The sequence below is a fragment of the Falco biarmicus genome, chromosome 6 (genome assembly GCF_023638135.1).
Source record: "Falco biarmicus isolate bFalBia1 chromosome 6, bFalBia1.pri, whole genome shotgun sequence".
NCBI lineage: Eukaryota > Metazoa > Chordata > Aves > Falconiformes > Falconidae > Falco > Falco biarmicus.
Window position 1 is genome coordinate 90294533 of NC_079293.1, and position 21683 is coordinate 90316215.

The 21683-nt window shown below is 46.8% G+C and overlaps 1 protein-coding gene and 1 long non-coding RNA gene across 14 annotated transcripts in view; one reads left to right on the forward strand and one right to left on the reverse strand.

Annotated features, from left to right (window-relative positions):
- Positions 1-21683, reverse strand: part of CHGB (chromogranin B) — a 112066-nt gene that overhangs the window by 75844 nt on the left and 14539 nt on the right. For 2 of the 13 annotated variants that reach the window (XM_056342584.1, XM_056342580.1), the window contains exon 1: positions 3092-3110. The exons of 7 other annotated variants lie outside the window; for them this stretch is intronic. The gene's annotated coding sequence lies outside the window, so the exon portion shown is untranslated. Of the gene's footprint in view, positions 1-274; positions 500-3091; positions 3111-21683 lie in introns of those variants that run through there. 4 more of the 13 variants (XM_056342581.1, XM_056342575.1, XM_056342582.1 and 1 more) reach the window with 3 other exon arrangements.
- Positions 489-10218, forward strand: LOC130151033 (uncharacterized). Its single transcript, XR_008822476.1, has 3 exons — positions 489-605; positions 3533-3860; positions 9429-10218. It is a non-coding gene; the product is annotated as an uncharacterized LOC130151033 (long non-coding RNA).

Sequence of the window (21683 nt, forward strand, 5' to 3'; positions counted from 1 at the left end):
CTGCAGCGCCCGGGCCCCCCTCAGGGTCGCCCAGACCCCCTCAGGCTCGCCCGGGCCCCTCAGGCCCGACCAGGCCCCTCAGGCCCGCCGCCGCGCTGCCGGCCGGGAGACCCGGGCCCCGGGCAGGGCCTTCCCGCGGCGCATCTGCCGGCCCCTGCCGGCGGGGGGCGAGGGGGCGCGGGCGGAGCCGTGCGGGCTACGGGCGGCCGCGGCGGGCCCGGGCCAGGCGCTGCGGGGCCGGGGAGGGGGGCGCGGGCACCGCGCTGGCACGGACCCAGCCATGGCCCCGCCGGCCAGAGCGTCTGCGCGGGCGGCGGGTCCACCCCGGCAGCGGCCGGCAGCCGCGGGGTGTGCGGAGAGACGCGAGGAGGAAAACACAAATACCGGAGGGCCGCGGGATGGCAGAGCTGCCTCTAGCCCGGCTTTCCTCCGGGCGCGTTAACGCCGTGTCACTTCCCCGGGTTCCGAGGGGGGCGCTGTGTGGAGCGCCGGGCGCGGCGGCCCCGGCCCGAGGCCCGGCGCGGCGGCGGGCACAGGGCTGCGCCGGGTCCGCCGGCTGCAAACCGCATAGTGCGGCTTGGAGGGAAGATAACCCCTGTTCCCAGGTGGGAGGTGAGCAGGTGGGTGGGCTGCAGGCGCACAGAGCTGTGCAGGGCAGGGCAACGCGGGCGGTGTGCGCAGCGGGGTGCCCGCGCCGTCCTGCTGGGCACCGGCCCCGGGGTGTGCCCCTCCACCGCGGCACCGGGCGGCGGGCGCGCTCTGCCTGCAGCCCACCGTGTGCAGGGCATCGCGGCCCGGCCCTCGCTCTGAGCTGCTGGAGGGCACGCGTTCCGTATGCGTGTTCAGGGCATCTCATGTTCCGTACACACGTTCAGGGCATCGCACGTTCCATATGCATGTTCAGGGCATTGCGTGTTCCGTACACGCGTTTAGGGCATCACATGTTTTGTGCACATGTTCAGGGTGTCGGCCGCTCACACGTAGGGCAGGATACACGTGTCTCAGTTCTAATGCAAAGCAGCACTGACCCTCAGAGAGCACTGCTGGTTCTTATGAACTCCACATGCTCCCCCACCGGGGTTTGCCCTCTCTCAGGGGGCTATTTGAGTCAGAGGTCACGGTCTCCCATTCCCACAATTACCTTTATCCTACTTTCAACCAGTTTTCTGTCAGTGGCAACACTTCATTAACTTGTGGCCTCCTCCTGCAGTGAAAACTTCCTCACTCAGAGGCTTCTTTCTGCATAACTTCAGGCAGGGGTGTTCTTTTCCCCATCCATTCTTAGTTTCCCATCCTTCCTGAGGCTGACTTCCTCGGTTAGAAGTCCCTGCATTCATCACTTTTAACAACTTTAGAGAGTCCACTTGGCCTAAGCTTTGTGCTCAGATTTGTTTAAAATACAGCTAAGTAACATGGCACCAAGGAGTTTAATGGGCAGCACGATGAAAGCATCACAAATCCTGCTGGGAAGTAGGATACAAACTGCGCTGAATTTGGGGCATACCCATTGCCTAGGCACGTGGCACACATGCTGCAACAGCAGCAGCAGGCACGGTGACAAGGACCCCAGGGCGGCAGCCATGGCACAGACATCCTGACCCTCCTCATAGGGGTGCAGCGAGTGCTCCGGGACACGCCAGAGCTTTCCCAGCAAAGAGAATATAGCGCAGTGCTGCTGCCAAGCATGGCACAGCCAGCCGTGCCGGGGCAGCGGCGGCTGGGGGCAGCCCCTCTCTGTCGGGCGAGCAGCCGGGGAGGAGGGCTGCCGGCCGGCCGCTGGGCAGGCTGCTGCCAGTGGGGAGCTGGCTGCGCTCCCTGGCACGCACGCTGCTGCTGAGACTGGGAGAGAGCTAGTCGTTTTTTCCAAGAGCCTTGGGACTGCAAAAGTACTGGTGGCAAATTATTGTGTTTAGAAGGAAGTCATTAAAAGGAAGAAAATAATTTTGAAGTCCTGTGGAAGCCAAGAGGGCTTCATTTTTCTCCCAGGTGAGCTGGCTCAAGCTGGGAAAGGTTCCCACAGGGAGGGCCTTTGAGTCTGCTTTTCAGGCGCAGCAGCTACGCCTCTGCCTTGCATTTACAGCCTCCCTCAAGCCAGGCCTGGGCTTTTGGGATCACCAAGCATGTGGAGATGCGAACCTGGCTACCTCCTGGGCTGTAACTAATCCCAGACACTGCTCTAGTGCCAGGCTACCTCTTGCCATTCACTGCCTGTCCCCAAGAACTACCCACCCCTCTGGGGAGTGGGATGGCACCTTTTCTACAGGCTGGAAGGCAGCACCACAGCGCTTCATTTCGCTCCAGGGAGTGGGGCTAGGGAATGCAAAACATCAGCAGAATTGCTTTATTTAGCTATGGAAGCACATGCGATATTACAGCGCCCAGAAACCAGTCATCTCTGTGATTTCATCCCACCAGATAATCTGGAGCCTTTCCCATTAGAAAAGCTCCGGCAGTGGGGAATACCACTGGTAGGTACTGCTGGGTCCTGGAAAAGCAACAAGCTACAGTAAGCAGAATTGACAAGGAAGCCACAGTGCTTATTAACAAACACCTACAGCTTACCAGTTTCTATTTGTCATATTAGGTGGACAACCAGATCTTTGTTTCATTTTCCGCCTCTCCCTCACCAGAAGGGAGAGGTCCTGTGCCTGCCTCATAAAGCCGTGCACTCCCCCAGTCCCCCTGCCACTGTAATCTACATTCTTTACCTTTATTCCTTATGGACTGCATTATCAGCAAAGAGATTACATTTGCCTACATTGTGTAGTGCAAGACTATAAGTGTGTGCTGTGCTCCTTCTTTTTATCAGCATGTTAAAGTTAGCACATGATAAAACTATGCTAGCAGCCATGTCTGAAGTTGGTTAAAGAAGAAGATACACAAGAGCCAGGAAACACAGAATAAAACCCCACACTTGACATTTACCAAAGATCAGACTACTGAGGGTCACACATGGGGAAAAGGAAATACACTTTCTGACTATTGCAGCTCTGTCACAATGTCAGTTTTCAGAGTGTTGACAGTCTCAAGACCAGAGTCTTAAGCTGTACAATTTCATGTCATTGAAGCTAATGGATATCTGCCAACTTACCATCTTAAAAACGTAACAATAACATGAAGAAAAAAGTCTGTCTTCATAAACAGCAGAACTAGCAAGTTCATGTCTTTTCAGTCCTTTCCCACTGTCACACCACAGGGCAGCAACTCTGTCTACTCACTTCCTCCTTTCACAACAGCTACAAGTGAATTTAGTACATGAAAACAAAGTAACAGCTGAATAGCCTCTGCTCCACAGGAAGTGCCCAGGGCAGAAGAGATGCTGAGGAGACACAAACAAGATTGATTTTCTCACTGTTGATACAAAAAATTTTCTGTTGTTTAATAGAAATTATTAAATCAAAGTTTGTAGTCTGCATACTTTGAGTGTTTTGAGTTCACTCCCCACAATGAACTAGCCCCTTTTCTCAAAACTGAAAGCAAGCAAGAAAATCCATATATTTAAATTATTATTCACATGCATTTCACTTCCTAGCTCTAGAGGCTGTTACTAAAACGGATGGAGGTTCAGGCTGTACTGGATTCCCATTCTGAAGTTCCCCTCAAGCCCTGCAGACAGTGCTTTAGCAGCCTTTGCTCTGGAAAAAACCTCTTGCAGTTACACCAGGAATGAGTGTTTTCAGGCTTCAGGTGAGCCACTGTGAGAAACAGCTCTTCAAACCCATGAGATGAGAAACTGCAACTGGCAACTCATCTCCACTCCTTCCAGACCACTGAGGTTTGCTGGTGGCACTGCAGACAGCAAAGGGTAGAGGAAGGCTGGAAGGAAAGCTCTCTTCTCCCACCCCACCGCCCCAGACAAGGTGAGACACCTGGCATTCTCACTTAACTTTTTGCATGATCATCGTCCCTTCAACCTACAGCTGTGTCCTTTGTGTGCACACCATAGTTCAGCATGGAAAGTGCAGCTCATCTGCAGAGGCAAGAGACTTAAAAGCTGCATTATGACAGCAGACACACAAGGAGCGTCTCCAGACTCCCTGGTTGAGGTGTGTTATCCATCCTGATTCCTACCAAGGCTGGACCTGGGTTAGCACAATTGAGGGAATACACTTGCTTACTTGGAAAAAAATCCCAAACCATACCTATGCAACCCCCCAAAAAAGCGTTTGGTTGCCCTAAACCTCACTGATTTATTCAGATTTATTAGCTGGTCAGATGAAAGGTATTACTAGTCCTTCCAGACGTGCTGCAGTTAAGTCTCCAGGACCACACAAAAAGACATTGTGCGTTTCATGTTTTGCCACTTCAAAGGCAATCGTTCAAACCAGCAAACCTCCCTCTAAAGGGTCAGTTCCACTTAAGTTGAAATAGCCCTCCTTGTCATTACTATCTCCAGACAGAGGTAACGCGGGGCTAACGCCTTGCAGAGTTTGGACTGAACTATCACAGAGCACTTACCACTGATTCAGGTTCCTGGCTAACATGAAGGTCAACGTATAAGCTGTCCTACTTGTCTTTCTCATGCTTAGTCAAGTAGGCATCTCCAAGTTACCCCAACCCTGTAAGCTCTGCCCTGGTAACTGTGTTTCTCCTCAAGACAGGTTAAGGTTGCGAACAGCCAGCAGTCATCTGCATTACAAAGGGTGGATCAGCCAGGCATCCAAAAAATTCTTGGTTTTCTCCTTCATGGCTATAAGACAAGTAATGCTTTTTGCTTCCTCTTTCATTAACTAGGAGTTTAAGCCTTTCACTTGCTGCAATCAGCACCCTACGGTACAGGAAGTTTAAAAGACCAAATGTTATTTCTGCTGTACCACATGCCAGTAAATTGCCTTTCCCCCCCACCCCCTCCCATGAAGCTGTTGCTGTGGGTCTGCCAGCAGTATCTGACTTTTTAAGGTGCTACTTCTAAACTTTACATGAAATCATGGTAGCCAGTTCATGTATTAATAACAGGCCTAAGAATTTTGTGATTTCAGGAGGAAGTTTCTCTCCAAAAAGTAGTTTTCTGTTGTAAAGGCTTGAAAATGTGAATGTTGGGGACCAGCAGGAGCCAATTTTTTTTCTTACAGCCCTGTCCAAATCGTGCCTCTCTCCTTTGAGAGCCTTTGCTGGAGTGGGCACAGAATGGCTCCTACCCTTCTGACTGATATTACCTCTCTTCTTTTTTGGGCTACTCCCTTCGCATCTGCTGCTCCTTGATTCCACTTTGAGGTAAAGTTTTTTAGGCTGCTGACACTATTATTTTTGTTCTGTTTAAGCTTTGAGAACAGTGGATGCAGACGTAGGGTTCCGTGGGGCCTCATTTCCTCCCTACAAAGAGCTTTTCTGCATCAATGCTCACTAACCATAAAACAAAAGCATTATATGATGCAAGGATAGACATGAAGCACACTATAACTTAACTCTCATCTTGCACCTAAGCACAACTTGGGTCTGTCTTAACTAGCATTGTATTTCCTTCTTACAGACTTCCCCTCTTGCAAAGTATTTCTATTTAAGCCTCCACACCCATGCTCTTCCCTTGCATTCCTGCTACCCAGTGATTCTGTACATCCTAATTGCTCTGCCTGTGCCTGTGCCACAGCTGCTGCCCGACGGCAATCCTGCACTTTGCAGCTGTGATGAAGGAAGCACATAGGAAGAGCAGAGGCAGCCTCTCTGTGGGGCAAAATAACCCTTTAAGTATTGATTTAGCCTTTGCCGTTTATTCCCTTTCATTCTTATTTCTACCTTATGAAGCAAGTGATCTACAGTCTCTTCAGCTTCTCTGTCACCGTACATACCAGGCAGCAACTGGACTCCTTTATTTCTGGCAGGGACCGTGTGTCCGAGTTCCCAGTTCTTGTACGCCTGGGATCTGGGATGGAAATTGTTACAGCTGCACCTACATATGTCTATACACACATACATATCCACCAAGGATTTGTCATTTTCTCATGCTGTTGGGCCTTTAGGGAATTTCCAAAAGAAGCTTCCAGCCTCGCTTGAAGTAAATACTCCCAGGAGAACAGGAAATAAAGTCTATCTTCTTGCCTGGATTTTCCATAGCCTGATACAGTATGGAGGTCCAGCAAGAAGTGTCAATTGCAGTATTCATGCACTTCTCTCCACTATAAGTCCTCTAGGGCTTAAGGGCTGAGCCACCTTTACTGACTTTCTATACTGCTAGGGGTCTCTCCCCTGTCTAGTAACAGACTTACTTTTGTTACAGCAATCACATCAGCTCTGAGGTCATTACCTATCCATCAGATTTAATCAGAGTTCAAAAGTAATTTGAGATGAGCACACCCACATTGGCTTTGTATCTTCTAGAAGCCAGGCTCAAAATAAAGAGAAGAGTCATGTCTTTCATCTAGAAGGCTGGCATCCTGCAAGCGGGGTTATGATGAATGGAGTGAAACTGAAGGCCAGAGAGCATGGCATTATCTGCTCCCCAGCAGTTCTCTCCACTGTATTGCTTCAGGGAGCTTCTCAGAATATCATTTTACTTTAACTGAGTTCTCATTCATAAGGCATAGGATTGACAATGGCTTTGGTATTAATTTCACACAACAATTCTAGGAGAGCATCTTTATAACTTAAAATGGAGGCTCCATTCTGAGCCTGTTCAATGTATCCTGATTTGAGGTGACAGCCTTATTACCTGCCCCATATATTATTTTGGAGTAGTTACACTTTTTCCCATAATTTCTTTTTATGAAGTTACGGCTGCTAAACTCTGGCCCTCTGCTAAGGTCCATTCAAGTCATGCCCGCTTCTAGTGCCTGCATTCTGGCAGAGTCACAGCTGAAGGACTAAAGCCCACCAAAAGCCAGGCGTGTACCAGTGCCCCTACATGACAGGGGCACTGCTGAGCTCTAACTCTCTGCAGATGTGCTGCTGACAGAAAGTGGCAAGAAAGTGCTCTGAGACCTGTTGGCTTCCAGCTCTTCTCCAGTACTCCACCTGGGCATACTCTTTCCTGAGCTGTGAAATGCTTACAAAGGCCTGCTGGTTTCCCCAGCAGGCCTAGCAGTTACACCATAAGGAAAGCAAAGACTTCTCTCCATTGCTACCCTTTTGCTTTGGGCTATTCAGCAGTAAAAGAGTGGTTTTGCGCCTTCCTCTTCTGAGCTGTCACCAGAGCAGAAGTGCAAAGGAAATTGTGCCCCAGCCTGGAGATGATGAGGGAAGCAAAGCTAAAGCTGTCAGTGATACATTAATGCAAAAACTCATCTTCCCATCTGTCTGTGACAGCCTCCTTGTAAGTGTTCACATGAGCTACCCTGATCCAGCGTGATCAACGCTGAGAGCATACTATTGTGCAATCAACCTACACGACCACCTCAAAACGAACACCAGGCTATCACACCTCCAGCTTCAATCCTCAGAGCTCCAAAAGCTCCCGCTGCTACTGAAAGATTGAAGCCAACTGTGTTTTTTGTTTGAAGAGATTGGAGCCTTGTTGCTGGCTTTAGGCTAGTATTTCTGGTGTCCTGGTTGCATTTATTCATGGCCTGCAATTACTACAGAGATCCCACCCTGTTATACCTTTTGGAGCAGGAAGAGCGGTGCAGCTCCCAGGGCTGGCACATACCCACGGCTGCCTAGCCTGCTTTTCCACTGCCAGTGCTGACACAGCTTGGGAGAGGATTACAAACGTTTTGGACTTGGGCTGAGGCAGGAGAACCCCACAAGACCTCTGCCCTGCTGGAGCACAATTTCATACACCGTGTTCCTGAGTCAGCTGGCGGATGGCCTTGAATTCCTTTGGTAAAAGCATCAGACTAAGACTGCCTTAGGCTCTGCATCTGAACAGATACAGAAGAGACCCTGCCCTCTGGCCTAAGGCTTATATATTGCCTAAAAGCAAAGGTGCATTGCAGATAGAGCGCTGGTCTTTGTCCTTAGTTTCCAGACGTAAGCTCCTTAACTGCTTTACAGAAGAACTCCCTCCCTTATCTGTTATTTTTAGATTAGCTATTTTTAAGAGATTGCCTGATGCCTACTTACTCGGAGGTTTTTTGATGCTCACCATTTCTTGGTACTGAATGCTCTGTTTTATTTGCATTACATTGCATCAGTTTATATTCTACTGACTGGATTACAGACAGTTTGGCCTAAGCAGGCATGGGAACAGAGAGGTCTCATTAAAAACACCAAATTAATGGGGAAAAAAAAAAAAAAAAAGAAAAATCAAAGCTGTAGTGACTCAGTCACTGCCTCACTTTACTCTGGGAACAGAGCCGATTCCCTTGGGTGGAGATGTCTTTTCCAAGGGTGCTGCAATCTGCAAGCTCTGGGCCTCTCAGCACTTTTGAAACCAGGGTGCAGTCGACAAGAATTTGGCACGTACCTGCCTCAGGGCTATGTTAGGCTGACAGACAGGCGGATATTCCTTTTGTATTTTCAACTGTAACTTCAAACTTTCAACTTTTCCCCCTAAAAAACAGGGGAGGGGGGAGCAGGGAGAACCCTTTATTCCTCCACAAAAAATCCAAGTTTGCTGATGGAAATCTACCAACTGCAGTGACGTGCTGGACCAGCAGCACCAGCTCCCAGCACCAGCCCTCTCTTCTCAGCATCACACAAGCCACTCACGACTTTCCCTCCTGTCCCTGCTGTCAGTTTCTGATTGCCCCCAGCTCAGGCAGACAGCCCTATTGGACCCTGCTAGGGGCTCCCTGGCTCTGCACAGTCTTGCCTCTGCATGGGCACCTCTTCCGCACCCCGGCCAAGCTCACGCCAACAAAGGCTTGGATGAAGCATGGCTAACTGCAGTGCCTTGCTCCTCTGCCAGGGGAATCTCTGCACCCCTTCTTTATATAAAAAAGGAAACAGAAGTGTGCCCAGACACGGATACAACTGTGGTTTTTAGTAAGGGATCACCTGATCAGGAATGAAAGAGTTTGTCACCCTTTATTTGCCCCAGGAGGGAATCTCAAGTCCTCTGTAACATGGGCTTGCATGTTGTTTTTCTGAAGTTTCCATTAGCTGTCACCAAGTCCCTGATCCCAAGACAGCAACAGGCCAAATGTTTGTTAACATGTTTACCACTTTTTTTGTTTCCCAATCTTGGGGGGAAAAAATATCAGAGCCTGAGCACAGCCTGAAACCTGAGCAGCCTGAGCTGGCTGTGGCTCTGCTTTGATCAGGCCTCCAAAACCAAGGAAGGACAGGCAGCTCTGGGACCTGGCAAGCCGCAGCGTCTCTCCAATAACAGAGAGACGGGGGTGTTAGCGTTTAGAGGCATTAGAAACAACTGGGAAGCAGGATATGTCTGCCTGCTACTTGGCTACCTGAGCATATGTGTTTATGACATACTGTCTTGGCTTGTTGTACAAGCCCACAAAACCCTATCAGGCTGTTACTACCAAGTTTTCCTCCTAATGCAGACAACTGTGATGGATCCCAAGCACTCAAATTCACACAGATCTCCTTTCTAGGTGGAGAAGACAGCAGCCCTTTGCTTCTTCTGCACCACAGTTCTGCCTGGAAGTTACGCAGAGACCAAACCACGCTGCCAGTCACTGCGCCATTGCACTGCGATGCTTTCATACCCCAACTCAGAAGATCAAAGTCAAATGTTTCCAAGTCTCATGATGACTGAACTGAGAAGAAATGCTGAATTTTTGGAATGCAGACATTCTGGAGGAAAGTTTGCACTTTTTCAAGTGGCTATTAGAGTCAACGAACTTCTATACATAATTCATACATATATATATTTTCAACCTGACAAAAGTAAGCTTAGCAGCTTCTTGCTAATGATCTCAAAGCAAAACAGTATACGTTGGGGCTTTCAATGCATGATCACAGCATCAATAATAAATCTCTGTAAGAAAAACACTATTCCCCAACTACACCAAAGAGAAGAACAAAAAGGCTTGCTTATAACCCAGAAACTCCAGCTAGTCCTGTTCTGACCCAGGTTACTCAGGGCTCAGCATCAGAGGGCAGGTGCTGCTCATCACAATTTTTGCCGCAAGTCTGAAAGATTCAAGCCAAGAGTTCATTCCAAATAGCAGCACCAGTACAGACAAGCAAGCCATGAGATTTGTAACACGTATTTGAAGACCAACAAGGAACTAGCCAACTAGTAATTTAAGAGACTAAAGTAACTGCATTTAGGCCTCCAAATCACTACTGAAACTTGTATTTAAACAGAGCATAGGTGTTTTCTATTTTTAATGCAAAAAGCAAGGGCTAGAATGGTTTCTATTACACTATCCATTTTTACTTTTGTACTGTGGTTTCTTCTGACTAGAGCTAATGTACCTTTCTTTCTTCATTTATCCTATGGTGGGAAGTACTTGTTTGCTTCCCCAGCTGGAGTTCTGATCCACACACAGCAACTCAAGTCACTTGAAGCTGGGAGAGGTTGTCCAGTTCCTTCTTTGGCCACATGAAAGTCTGTGACTTTATTTCCAGTGTCACAATGTCCACAAAGCAAGCTAGTCCCTCACCCCAGTGTATTAGTGGTTGTGCCTACTACGGCAAAACTGTCATAACCAAACCATGCATGTCTGTAGCTGAGAAGTGCCAAGTAGGTATTTTTACCACCATTTGACCTTTTAAATCAGAAATCAGAGCAATGGTATATTTAACATTTTGGTGGGATCTGTCACTGAGTCTGAAGAATAGCTGCTCTCTGGAATAGCCACTCCACCTACCAGTACCATATTGCCCTAAATCAGTCACCTTAGGTAGCCAGCATTCAGTTGGTAGGTAACACATGGGCACATGGGGGCCAGGCACCAGAATCGGATCTCCACAGAGCTGTAATTTCCATGACTCACATTATTTAATAGCAACTCACCATCAGGGGAACCCGGAGTTACTAAATAACAGCAGCTTCCCATAGATCAGAAAGAAATCTTGTCATTTTAGAGCACAGCATGTTTCACTTTACAGAAATTTAAACAGCAACATGATTCTTGCAAGACCACTGCTGTGGCAATACATGCATCCTCCCTGCCTCCATTTACCCCCTTCCGGTCCCTGTTCACCTGTTTTTGAGGAAGAGGATAGTGTTGGCAAAGACAGCTTTGTTTTCTTTACAATATCCTCATTATTCTTTTAGAAAATCCCTTCATTTCCTGGATAAATTAAGAAATTATTTAGATACTTAGGGTAACAAAAATGCAAGGCCATAGGAACCTGAGAAAGGCTGGGGGGCGGGTAGAAAAATTTGACATAATGGAAGTACTGGTGCAGATTTTTGGGTTTACGTTAGAGGAATTCCACTTTCCACTTCCCTCATAAACATCATGTCTCATGATGCTTCCCTCCCACTCTTAAACTCTGCACTGGCATTTGCTTAGCCGTTCCCTGGCACTAATACAAGTTTCCATAGCAAAGGATGTTAAATGAGACTGCAATCACAAACTTGAGGAACTACTAAGGACTGAAAGACAACTAAACCAGACATGAAGCAGCACAAAAATGCAAAATAACACTGGAATATCCCTGCTGGGAACTCCCTGTTAGCATTGAGAGATTCTGGGAAAAGTTTCCCTTTAGAAATCCTGCCTTAAGAAAAGCATCCAGAAGTCTATGAGCCACAATTTAAAATCGCAGACTAGATCTGAAGTCCAAAACTGTGACTGGATCAGAAGAGATGCTCTCTATGTAAATATAAAATCCATCTAAAATCTTGTGAAAAATTAGGATAATGTGATAAAACTTAAAAATCTATGACACTTTCCCAGCAGAGCTTTAAGTGGAGCACTGAAACCATTGGCCACCAGAGCTCAAGCTAGCATTGGCTGGCATGATTCATGGACTTCAGTATAAAGAAGGCTTCAGAAATGAATGAAAGCTCTATTGACAACTCTTAATGCCCCTTAAAAGGGCTTCTGTGTAAGAGACCCCCACATATATTAGTAGGAGCACATCATCCAAAGCCAAGTTTAACCCTAATGGCAGCACAAAGAAGACATTCCTTCCACAGGGAGATAACACAGTGATGTCTCCTTGAGTGCCTGAGTAATTTTCAATCCAAACTGGCAAGGGGGAGAAAAAAAATTCTGGCTTTAAAAAAATTTTAGACAAGTAGCAGGTCTCATGCTTCTTACTGGATGGGGTGTCTGATCACTGAGAGCTACTGTGTAGTTTGTAGGGGTGTATATACCTCCTCTCCATGTGTATTGCAAATACCAGGGCTTGTGCTAGTCTCTATGCCATTCATGTTTAGCAGGGAAATCCGAGTCATAAGGAGCAAAACAGGTCTAAAGAGATCATGGGGATGGTCGCAGTGGACGAGGCATTCCAGTTTTAAACAGGGGTAGTGGTAATATGACAAGCTGGTAGAGGGCTGTACCCTCACATTTGTCTCTTACATGAGACTGCTCCATTCCTGGCTGCACCTCAGCCCCCTCCATCATGGTCCTTGGGCTGTTGGGTGCCATTTCAAGCTGGCTCCCACCAAAACCAGCAGTCTCACCCTGTCCCTTGCACCCACTGCAGTGTTCCCCAAGCCCCTCGGCTGAGTCAATTCAGTGTGCAGGACCACCAGCCCAACTTTTCTCCCTCCCCAGCAGGTAAGCTTTGTGTCAGCTAAGCCATCTCACTGTGTAGTGCTAGAAGTGGCACACAGGGTTAGAGGGGCTGCACAACCAGCTTTGGGGAAAGAAGCTGGCTGGCACAGGGGAACCATTTTTTCACCTCCAGCATCTTGCAGGACCTCACTCTTCAGCACAGCAATGATGTCTCTAAACGATTGCCAGCCAAGTGCTCTTGCTGGGCCATTTCTGGTCAGCAAACCCCCAGGGGCTAAAGCCCTGCAGTCCTGCTCACACCCTGTAGTCCTGCTTAGACCCTGCATTTACCATGGCTCAGGATATCCATGCTACATGGCCTGCATGGAAGTGGATCATAAAGACTGCTATAAAGAAGGGATCAAAAAAACCCCAAACCAAACACTTTGGGTTCAACTGCAACAGCCAAGTTTAAGAGACAGTTGCTGAACTGTCACAGGGTAGGGCAAACCCTAGGGCAGGCAACAGAACATGGCCAAACCTGCCCTTTCTGCCCTAAAACGGCCAGGGACTGCTTGCTGAAGCAGCACAGACAGGTTCCAACCAGGGCCACGTGCTCCTGGTGACAGGCGGTGATGCCTGCTCCAGAAAATACACAGCTACATTGGGCCAAGAAATGAGCAAAGGATGGACTTTCACAGTCCAAAAGCTGGTGCCAGCAACCCCCTTGCACTGAAGGCTGTGAATTGATCCCAAATAGCTGCCCAGATTCGCCCTTCTCACCTGCAGTATGATCAGAGAGACAAAAAATCACCATACAGAGATTGCTACTCGTTCCTGTCATCTAGCACTCTCTCTCAGCAAGAAACACATTACCTCATTCAGGAAAGCAAGAATACTAATTCATTAATTTGCAACTTTTTAGTGCTAATGGTACATTTATGTGCCCCTGAGTCAAGTGAAGTGCAGTACACTTTTACATTAGCACTAATAACAGTTGCCCATCCAGCTCCCCTGTGTAACTACAAGATGCAGAATTAATCTGAATTTTCCCTTTGAAAATACAATTTTGTGTCCTGTAAGCCTTTAAAATTACACATAAGGTTCCATCTTCCCAAAACCAAGGACAGGCATACAACTGCCTCCCAGTAACACATCCTGCTTCTGTAGTGCTCCAATTCCTTCCTCAAAGGCCTAGCACACTTTAAATTAAGACATAACACCACCCCCACTAAATTAAAAAAAAAAAAAAAAAAGATGACATATTGTTTACATGGTCTCTTGCCCATTAATCTTTTAGGTTGTACGTGCTGTTTTCTTTCAAATATGGTTCAAGACAGTCATTTTACTTTCCTGCCAAGAAATAACTGACCACTGATTCATTATACTGAATGCCAAAAAGAAGAGCAATCCATAATGATGTAATCTAATAGCTATTTTCTAAAACACATTTAAACACAATTTTTGGACAAAATTAAGCCCAGAATAGGCTCTAGACAATGTACTGCATACCTCCAGGAATGGTATTATATTTCTGGAGGTAACACAGCTTCTGAATTATTGTAGTCATTAGCCTTGACAAACTATAGAAGTTCACACGCTAAAGGCCAGCACAAACTTTAAGCAGGTCTGCATCTATAGGTACTGGACAGACTTGGGAAAGATATGGACAGGGAGGGTAAGACTCATATGACTGATTTTAATCAACACTTAGACTTTCATATTGATTTCTTAGTAGCACAGAAAGTCAGGTTCACTGACCATGATGCTCTTTAGCTCTTTCTCTGCCCTGTACCCTCATGATAGATAGCATCAGAAGTGGGCAAGTATCTTGTCTGCTTGTAGCCCTCGCACATCGCATGCTGCAAGGGGTGTTTTCAGAGCACAGAACTGTCCTTGCAGCTGCCTTGTGTCTAGAGAAAGGCCAGAAGGGTTGCTTGCTGGTGGAACAGCATGCGAGCTGCCTGGGAGCCAGCTGGTAATCTGTTGCCATTTGGGTTCTTCCTTCCTCCCACTACTGGGCTCGTCAGACTTGGTAGTCACAAATCCACAGGCTCTGCCTTAGGTCTTCCTGCAGCAGATGCCAACAGGCGAGATTGTCATCCTATGAGTATTTGGTTGGAAGGGACCCCTGGAAGTCTCTATTCCAACCTCCTGCTCAGAAGAGGATGATTGCCAGGGCTAAATCAGGTCAGCTGCGGCTTTGCCTGGCAGATATTTGAACTCCCTCCAAGGATGGAGGTTCCCCCAAGCCCTCTGGTGATCTGTCCCAGGCCTGTACGTTTCCTTATCAGGAAGTTTCTCCCCAGCATCCAACCTGAACCTCCCAAGCCACAATTTGTGACCTTTGCTTCTTGTTACACCATCTGCCACCACCAAGAAGAGTGTTGCTCTGTCATCTTTTCAACTGCCCTTGAAGAGGTTGGAGGCTACTATTACATTGTCCTTTTGCCTTGTGGTCATGCCAGGACTTGGTTGCTGGCACCAATGATCAGACATTCTTCACAAAGGAGGTCACCAACAACATCCTGCTGGATGCTTGTGAGCACTTGGCACCTTTCAGCTGGAGTCGCCAGTATTTGCAAACAAGCCACGTAGCATCCACGCAAATGGATGCGTGTAGACAGAGCCAAGCAATCACGTGCCTTGAGTCAGGGTGCCAAGGGCAAGGTCCTGTGCCAGGAATCTCTTGGCAGCTGCCTATTCAGTTCCTTTGCATCCCTCACGGAGGGGAGGGGTGGGAGATAGTACTTCTTTGAGCTAAGAGGTTCATCAAGCATCATCATGTAAACAATAAAATATAAAGCCTGTGATGAAGACAAGAAGCATCACTGAAGGATGTCTCTTTCCAGGACGAGGTCAGCTCAGGCATATTCACAGAAATCTTGTGCAAGGACATGCTGAAGGAGACCACTGTGGAGCTAAGCCCAAACAAGCATCATGGGGCAAAGGTCCACTGTTTGAGAAATACTCATGGAAGAAGGAGTGAGAGCATTATTCCCCATATGGGTGTGGACACCACCACTCAATACTCCCCAGTTTTAGTGACAAAGCTCATGGGGTGCCCTTCTTGAGAGGGAAGGAGGAGTGTGCAAGTGTGCAGGCAGGAACCAATGGGAGAGATGGGATGTGAAAGGTAGGACATCAGCAGCACCATGGAGAAGAGGTTTCAGCAGCATACTCACCTACCTGGCAGGTGAAAGGTGTCTTGTTCGGAAAGCGGCTGCCACAGCAAAACCTTCCTCGAAAAGTGAATGTGCCCAACAACACTGTGTCACGGTTGCCTTAGTGCAGACACATCACCTCCTCTGAGGGCAGCCAACAGCTATCAGAACTAGCATTGCCTTTTAGACATGGCTGGAGCACGCTGACCCACATGACTTTAATCCTGTGCTTGAAGCTGTGCGCAGCCTCAAGGAGAAGGGATCAGCCGGGCCCTACAAAAGGCCAGGCCCTCTTCTGTGCCTCCAGAGGCCAGGAAGAAGGAGCTGATAGAAATCAAACATGCCCTAAGAGATGCAAGACAGGAGTCTTGCAGCACAGCAGAACACAGGCTGAATGTCGCTCACACCAAGGCTACCACAGGCACACAGCACAGCTTAGGTCTTCAGCCACCTCCCAGTGCAGAAGGGCGAAGGGGACCAGAAGCAGGCAGCACGAGCATCTCAAATTAGGGAAGAAATGGAGGACAACTAGATTAAATGGTAGAATATTCAATACAGCAAGGGGAAAGGGAACAGCAGCAATATTTAAAATAAAAGAGTAAAATAGATAACTGAAGGTGGGCAGCCTACCACCCATGACTCAGCACCTAAGATCTTCAGGCTTTTCTTTGAAAGCCATTGGTCTTTTAGGACAAAATCCCAGCAGCAAGGAGCTAAAGCCGCTCCCAAGCCCAAGACTATTTATAAACACTGATTAACTTCTTAAGAAAGCTGTATGCGGCCTCCCTTCTCTGGTAGGAACCTACCTCCCCTAACCAAAGCAGGTACTAAAGGCAGGGCCACAATTCATTAAACCTTTCCAGTCTTGGTATTCTTTGAATGCCAACTGGACAGCATGCCTTATTTACACATTCCTGCAGAAAAAGAAGAGAAATACTTGGTGTATCCTCGACAAAAAAGGGTTTTAATAGGATTCAGAAAGGTGTAAACAAATTCCCTATTGAGGATTGGGCTGCATTTTAGGGAGAAGTCAGATCCCAAGAGTGTAATTCCTGCCTCCCAGGAAGGAGTCGCCTCAGACTTCCAAGAAAACATTGGGCTGTGATTTGCACAGAAGGAACTTTATGCATTTTTCTGTGAAGTGACCTAGAAAAGGATGTGAGGCTCCACTAGTAGAGTGTTTAAGCTGTCGCTTATCTATGGAGTGACTTAAACAAGGATGTGATGCTCAGCTGCCAGATAATAGTTTGCTTCAGTGATTTAGTGATTCATAGTCATTCAAACAGAGCTGCTTGCCTGGCGAGTCAACATTTCACAGAATTTGGGTACAGGATGTGACTCCCAACCACATTGCTGAAGCTGTTTATGAAAAGGAAGAGATTCTTACAAGACTGTAGTTAACCTGATACACTAGTTTTAAAAATATGTCTTTTGTGCCCTTCCAACTGCAATAATCCGAACTGCACTTTGCCAGCTGAGAGTATGATGATGTAATGCTGAGGAGTGGGCAAAGGATGGGATGGTTTGACTGCACTACTGTGATCTTGGTAAAGTAATTTCATGACCTTGTGCCTCAGATTCCTGCTTGTGAAATAGGAGTGAACTAAAATGTCCTTTCTCCCACAGTGCAGTTATTGTGCCTGTTCATACAGCTAACTTTTCAAGACAGGGGCAGTGCCAAGCAAAACACAGCCCTTAAAGAACAGTAACACAATAATCAATGTCCTGCATTCATTGGCATTGGTTTGCAAAAGTGATTTGGTGGTTATACATAGCTGTGGGCCCAAGGCAAGAATCTTAGAGGGCCTTGGGTTTTCAGAGATGTGGAGAAATCTGCTTTCATATGACGAAATTACAGATGGTCAATAAGATAAATCTATATTTTATTTCCCAAACAAAAAGATTAAATAAAATCCTGAAGTGTCTTATATTCAGGACTGGGAAAATAAATGAAGGCAAAAGGTATTAATCTAAGAGACATATGATTAAAACAAATCTAGGAAGGACAAAAGTTAAAAACCCAGAGACGGTTACAGTCTCATTAAAGAGATAATGAGTTATTATCAGGATGCTTCTGTAAACCCAGTGCATTTTCCACAAGGTGCAAAGTAACTGTCCCCCAGGAGTACAGCTCTTACAAGTAACACTGAGCAAAGGTATTGAGCTCTGCTCCCATGTGCTGGGCACTGGCTCGGTCCCACCACACGGTTCAGCCAGACTGGTGCTACTCAGAGCTGCCTCCTGGCTAAACAGCACAGCCCATGCCACCCACCACACGCCCTGAGCTGAGCTCAGCCAAAACCCAAGTGCTTGTCTGGAGCAAGAAGGGCTTCTTCCTCTTCTAACTCCCGTGTGTTCATGAACAAGTAATTATGTTTACCTTGGAAACTACTTCCATATTTCTTGTGCGTTCACTAATTTCATCTAGGTTGCTAATTTAAGTGCTGTGGATCACATGGGAGAACCGGTAATACGGATGCTAAAAGATCCATTACTGGTTGATGTCAGTTTCCCCCCAATTTCCACTTAAGCAACACTTTAAACTAGGTCAGAGCATTAATTAACTTTTGTATGAAATCTCTCCTCAGCCCATCCTGTCTCCCATTGGCTAGTTAATTAAAATCAGCACCAATATTAGGCTGCTACTTTGCAGCAAAAAACCCTGCTATTAACTATCCTTTGGAGGAATAAATTAATTATGGGTGACTATGTCTTAATGCTCAGCTGCTCTCCTGTAGGTAGAAGACAGAATCCTCTCTGTCCTGCTTGGGTTTCCTGAAGGTAACTGGGTCACAGGAACACATGCCTTGGCTTCACCCTTTGCTGTACTCCAGCTTGACAAATCGTTGTGGAAGATAAATCTCCTTAAAACAGAGGCTAGTTTCGTTTCTTCCAGCTTTCTTCTTGAAAACTGGCTCCCTGAGCACCTTACAAGGACAGGGCTGACCCTGGAAAAGTTTGAATTCATGTTTGCAGTGAGCTGGGCTTTGCGTTCATGGAGCAGTAGGCGAGATTCATCTATCTTTACTTGAAATGCCTACTGTGTAGGCTCCTGGGTCTGAGTAAACTGAGCAGATTTTCAGTCAGTGGAGGGCAACAAGCGTGTCTGACTTGCTGCTTACTACCTCCTGAGGGAAACACCTAAACAATTCAGAATTACCCTGTTTTAGAAATCCTTTCTCCTCCCTTGATGACGAGAGGATGGTAAAGAAGATGCTTGGCTGCAGATGGATATTATGTGCAGTGGAACAAATTTTACCCTTAAAAGCAGCCCCTTCTTCCTGGGTAAAATGATGTTTGTGCCCTGTGTTGGCCCTGGGAGAAGCATGGCAAGATCACTGCCTGCCTGAGGGTCTTTTTGCCTGTGAGGTGTAAAATATCTACGTGGCTTCAGGAAGCTGTACCTGAATTCTTGCTGTATTCTATGTGATTAAGCTGTATTCTTGGTCAAGGGAACAGCCACAGCTTCTCTGAATACACAAGAAGACAGTATTATTAGTGGCTTGAACTGCACTGACCTGGGTCTGGCTGCTCCAATTCTTCTCCTAAAGTTGGCCAGCCAGGCTGCCACTCCTCCCTTGCTGTGCAAGGATGAGAAGAAAATCAGCTGCAGCTGTTTCCCGGTACAGAGAGACCATGCTTTTTGAAGTCACCCACCATGACAAGAAAATCTCTTTATGAATATAGCTGCCTTTGTTTTGTATGGCAGGAACACAAAAAGAGGCGTTGCTGAGTTTATGTCTGTGGGCTTAAATTTGGCATCTGAACCCTTTCCAGAGCTTTGAAAAAATCTAAGAAAATACAAGATACTATCACAATTTTAGATGTTAACTGCTCACAGCTGAACTCCAAAGATGTGTGGACAGACAACAAAAGCAAACAAAGGCTTTGGGGTCTGCTGGTTTTGTCTTGTTTCCCTCCCCATTGTGTAAACTTTAGCCATTTCAGCCTCTGCCTTCAGCTAATTCCTTCCCCACTGTGTATTGTATATCTGGCTGCCAGCCCTGTAACTACCTATGCAAATAACCAAATGAGCTGAGTTGTTTGCTGGGAAAAGATCTCCCTGTAACTGTAGTTTCTTCCAGTCTAGCAATTGTGCAGGCCACTCTGGGAACTGTGTCAGAAGGTAGTTACTTCCAGCAACATGGCCCTGTGGCAAGGCTTGTATAAGGCAGCACAAATTGTTGATGCTGGTTCTAGTACATGTTAGAAGCAGAGGGAGTTTTGCCAGTGAGCTCAATGGGAACAGGACTGAGGTTTTGACGAAAAATAAACAGAATCGTTTAACTGACCATGAGATTTTGAGCATTCCTCAAAGTGGTCCTTCCCAAGTTTGCAGTCTTTCACTGGCACTTCAGCTCAGGGCAAGAGAAGCATATGGTGGTTTTTTTTTAAACCTATCCCTAACTCGTTTTTGTTATCTGGCAGGCAAAATTTCAGACCTTTTCTTGATAAGCTTCCGGAAACCAAGGCATGGTTTCTCATGAGGATTGCAGGCTCCTCTGCAGGTGTACCCCAGATGCCTATTGCTTACAGGTATTATCACACCAAGTTAACACCCATGGGACCTTGCCAGTGTTGAATTACCAACTTCTGTGCAGCAATACTTAGGTAAGAATCCGCTTCCTGTTTTGGGATAGGTCTGTGCCACTCAACTGGCAAAACAGTGTTGCTGCTGACTGGTTCTTTAGAAGTATGCCTATAAAATGTCACTTATTTCCTTACCGGTGAATTTAAAAGGTGAAAAAGGCATTTCATGCTTTGGATGTATGAAGAAGAACTGAAGAGATCAAACAGGATAACTTAAAAGGTGGTAAACTCAGAAACACCAAGGCAAGCAGATAGGCTGAACTGGAGATTAAAAGGACAGATGTATTGGAGGTTCTTCTCTAGATGGCCATCAGCACGGTTTCCCTGCAGCTGAAGGAACTCACCTGTGTTGCACCAGAAAACTCCTGGCATTTGAAGGTGCGCATTTTGTGCTGACAATACACTTGAGTCCTAGAATCAGCTACCATTTTCTCAGTTCTTCACGTATATCTGTTACTGGCAGCATTCAAAGGAATATGCCTTCATGCAGCAGCTCTGGACTGACCACCACAAATTTGCAATCAAATCCAACATTTTTGTCCTTACTAAGACCTTCCCACTGGTAACTGAAGTCCTAATGCAAACATTAGTCTTCTTCCTTCCTTCTTTTCCTCTCTACAGAAAATTGCTGGCAGTTTTTATGAGTTTGTATAAATACAATCTCCTTAAGCAGAAAGAAGACGGTATTTTTAAACCATATTCTTAAAAAGCAGTTCCTTAGGAAAATCTGCAGCATTGCTGCACAGCAGAGATCTGCTTGGGGTGAAATAGTGCTCAGTACTAGGACTTCAACCCATGTGGGCCATTAGGTAGTGGTAGGTCTTTGCAGCGGCTGCCTGTAAGTCTCTGTGAAACAGTGGAGACACCCAGCTGCCTGCTGTCACATCACTGGAGACATCACTGCCTACAGCTCATATTCTGGTTGCTTTTCTTAAGCCCACAGAGCACAGTGGCCAGGATGCTGCTCTCACGTGCTGGCCCAGCACAGCTGGAGCCACAGAGTCCAAGAGCTGGATTCAAGTTCTGAGATTTCTAGGAGGGGTCTAATGAGATTTACTGAGCTTTCTGTGTTCTAAAAGCTGCCTAAGTTGCCATCCCAGCTTTCTTTTTACATTTCAATGTTTGTGTACTTTTCTCTGAGGAGCAGGCTGTTTTGTTTGTCTACACCCTTGCTCTACAGGAGCAAAGGCATCCAAGGGGTGCAGGTGGCCTGACTGTGGGGTGAAAAGAGTGAAAATATGATGAAAAGAGTGAAGCTACTATTAAGGTCCATAAAGGTACACTCCTCTATGGTGCCATCACAGCAAACAATATGCATGTTTAATATTGAGAGGAAGGGGCATGATATGCGCTATGGTATGTGCTGTGATGCAGCACTGGGATTTGAAATGATCGCATCTTGCTCCTGGATGAAAAGCAGAACACATTCCCCTGGTGAGCCAGGCATTTCATTTGCATTTCTTTGTCTATT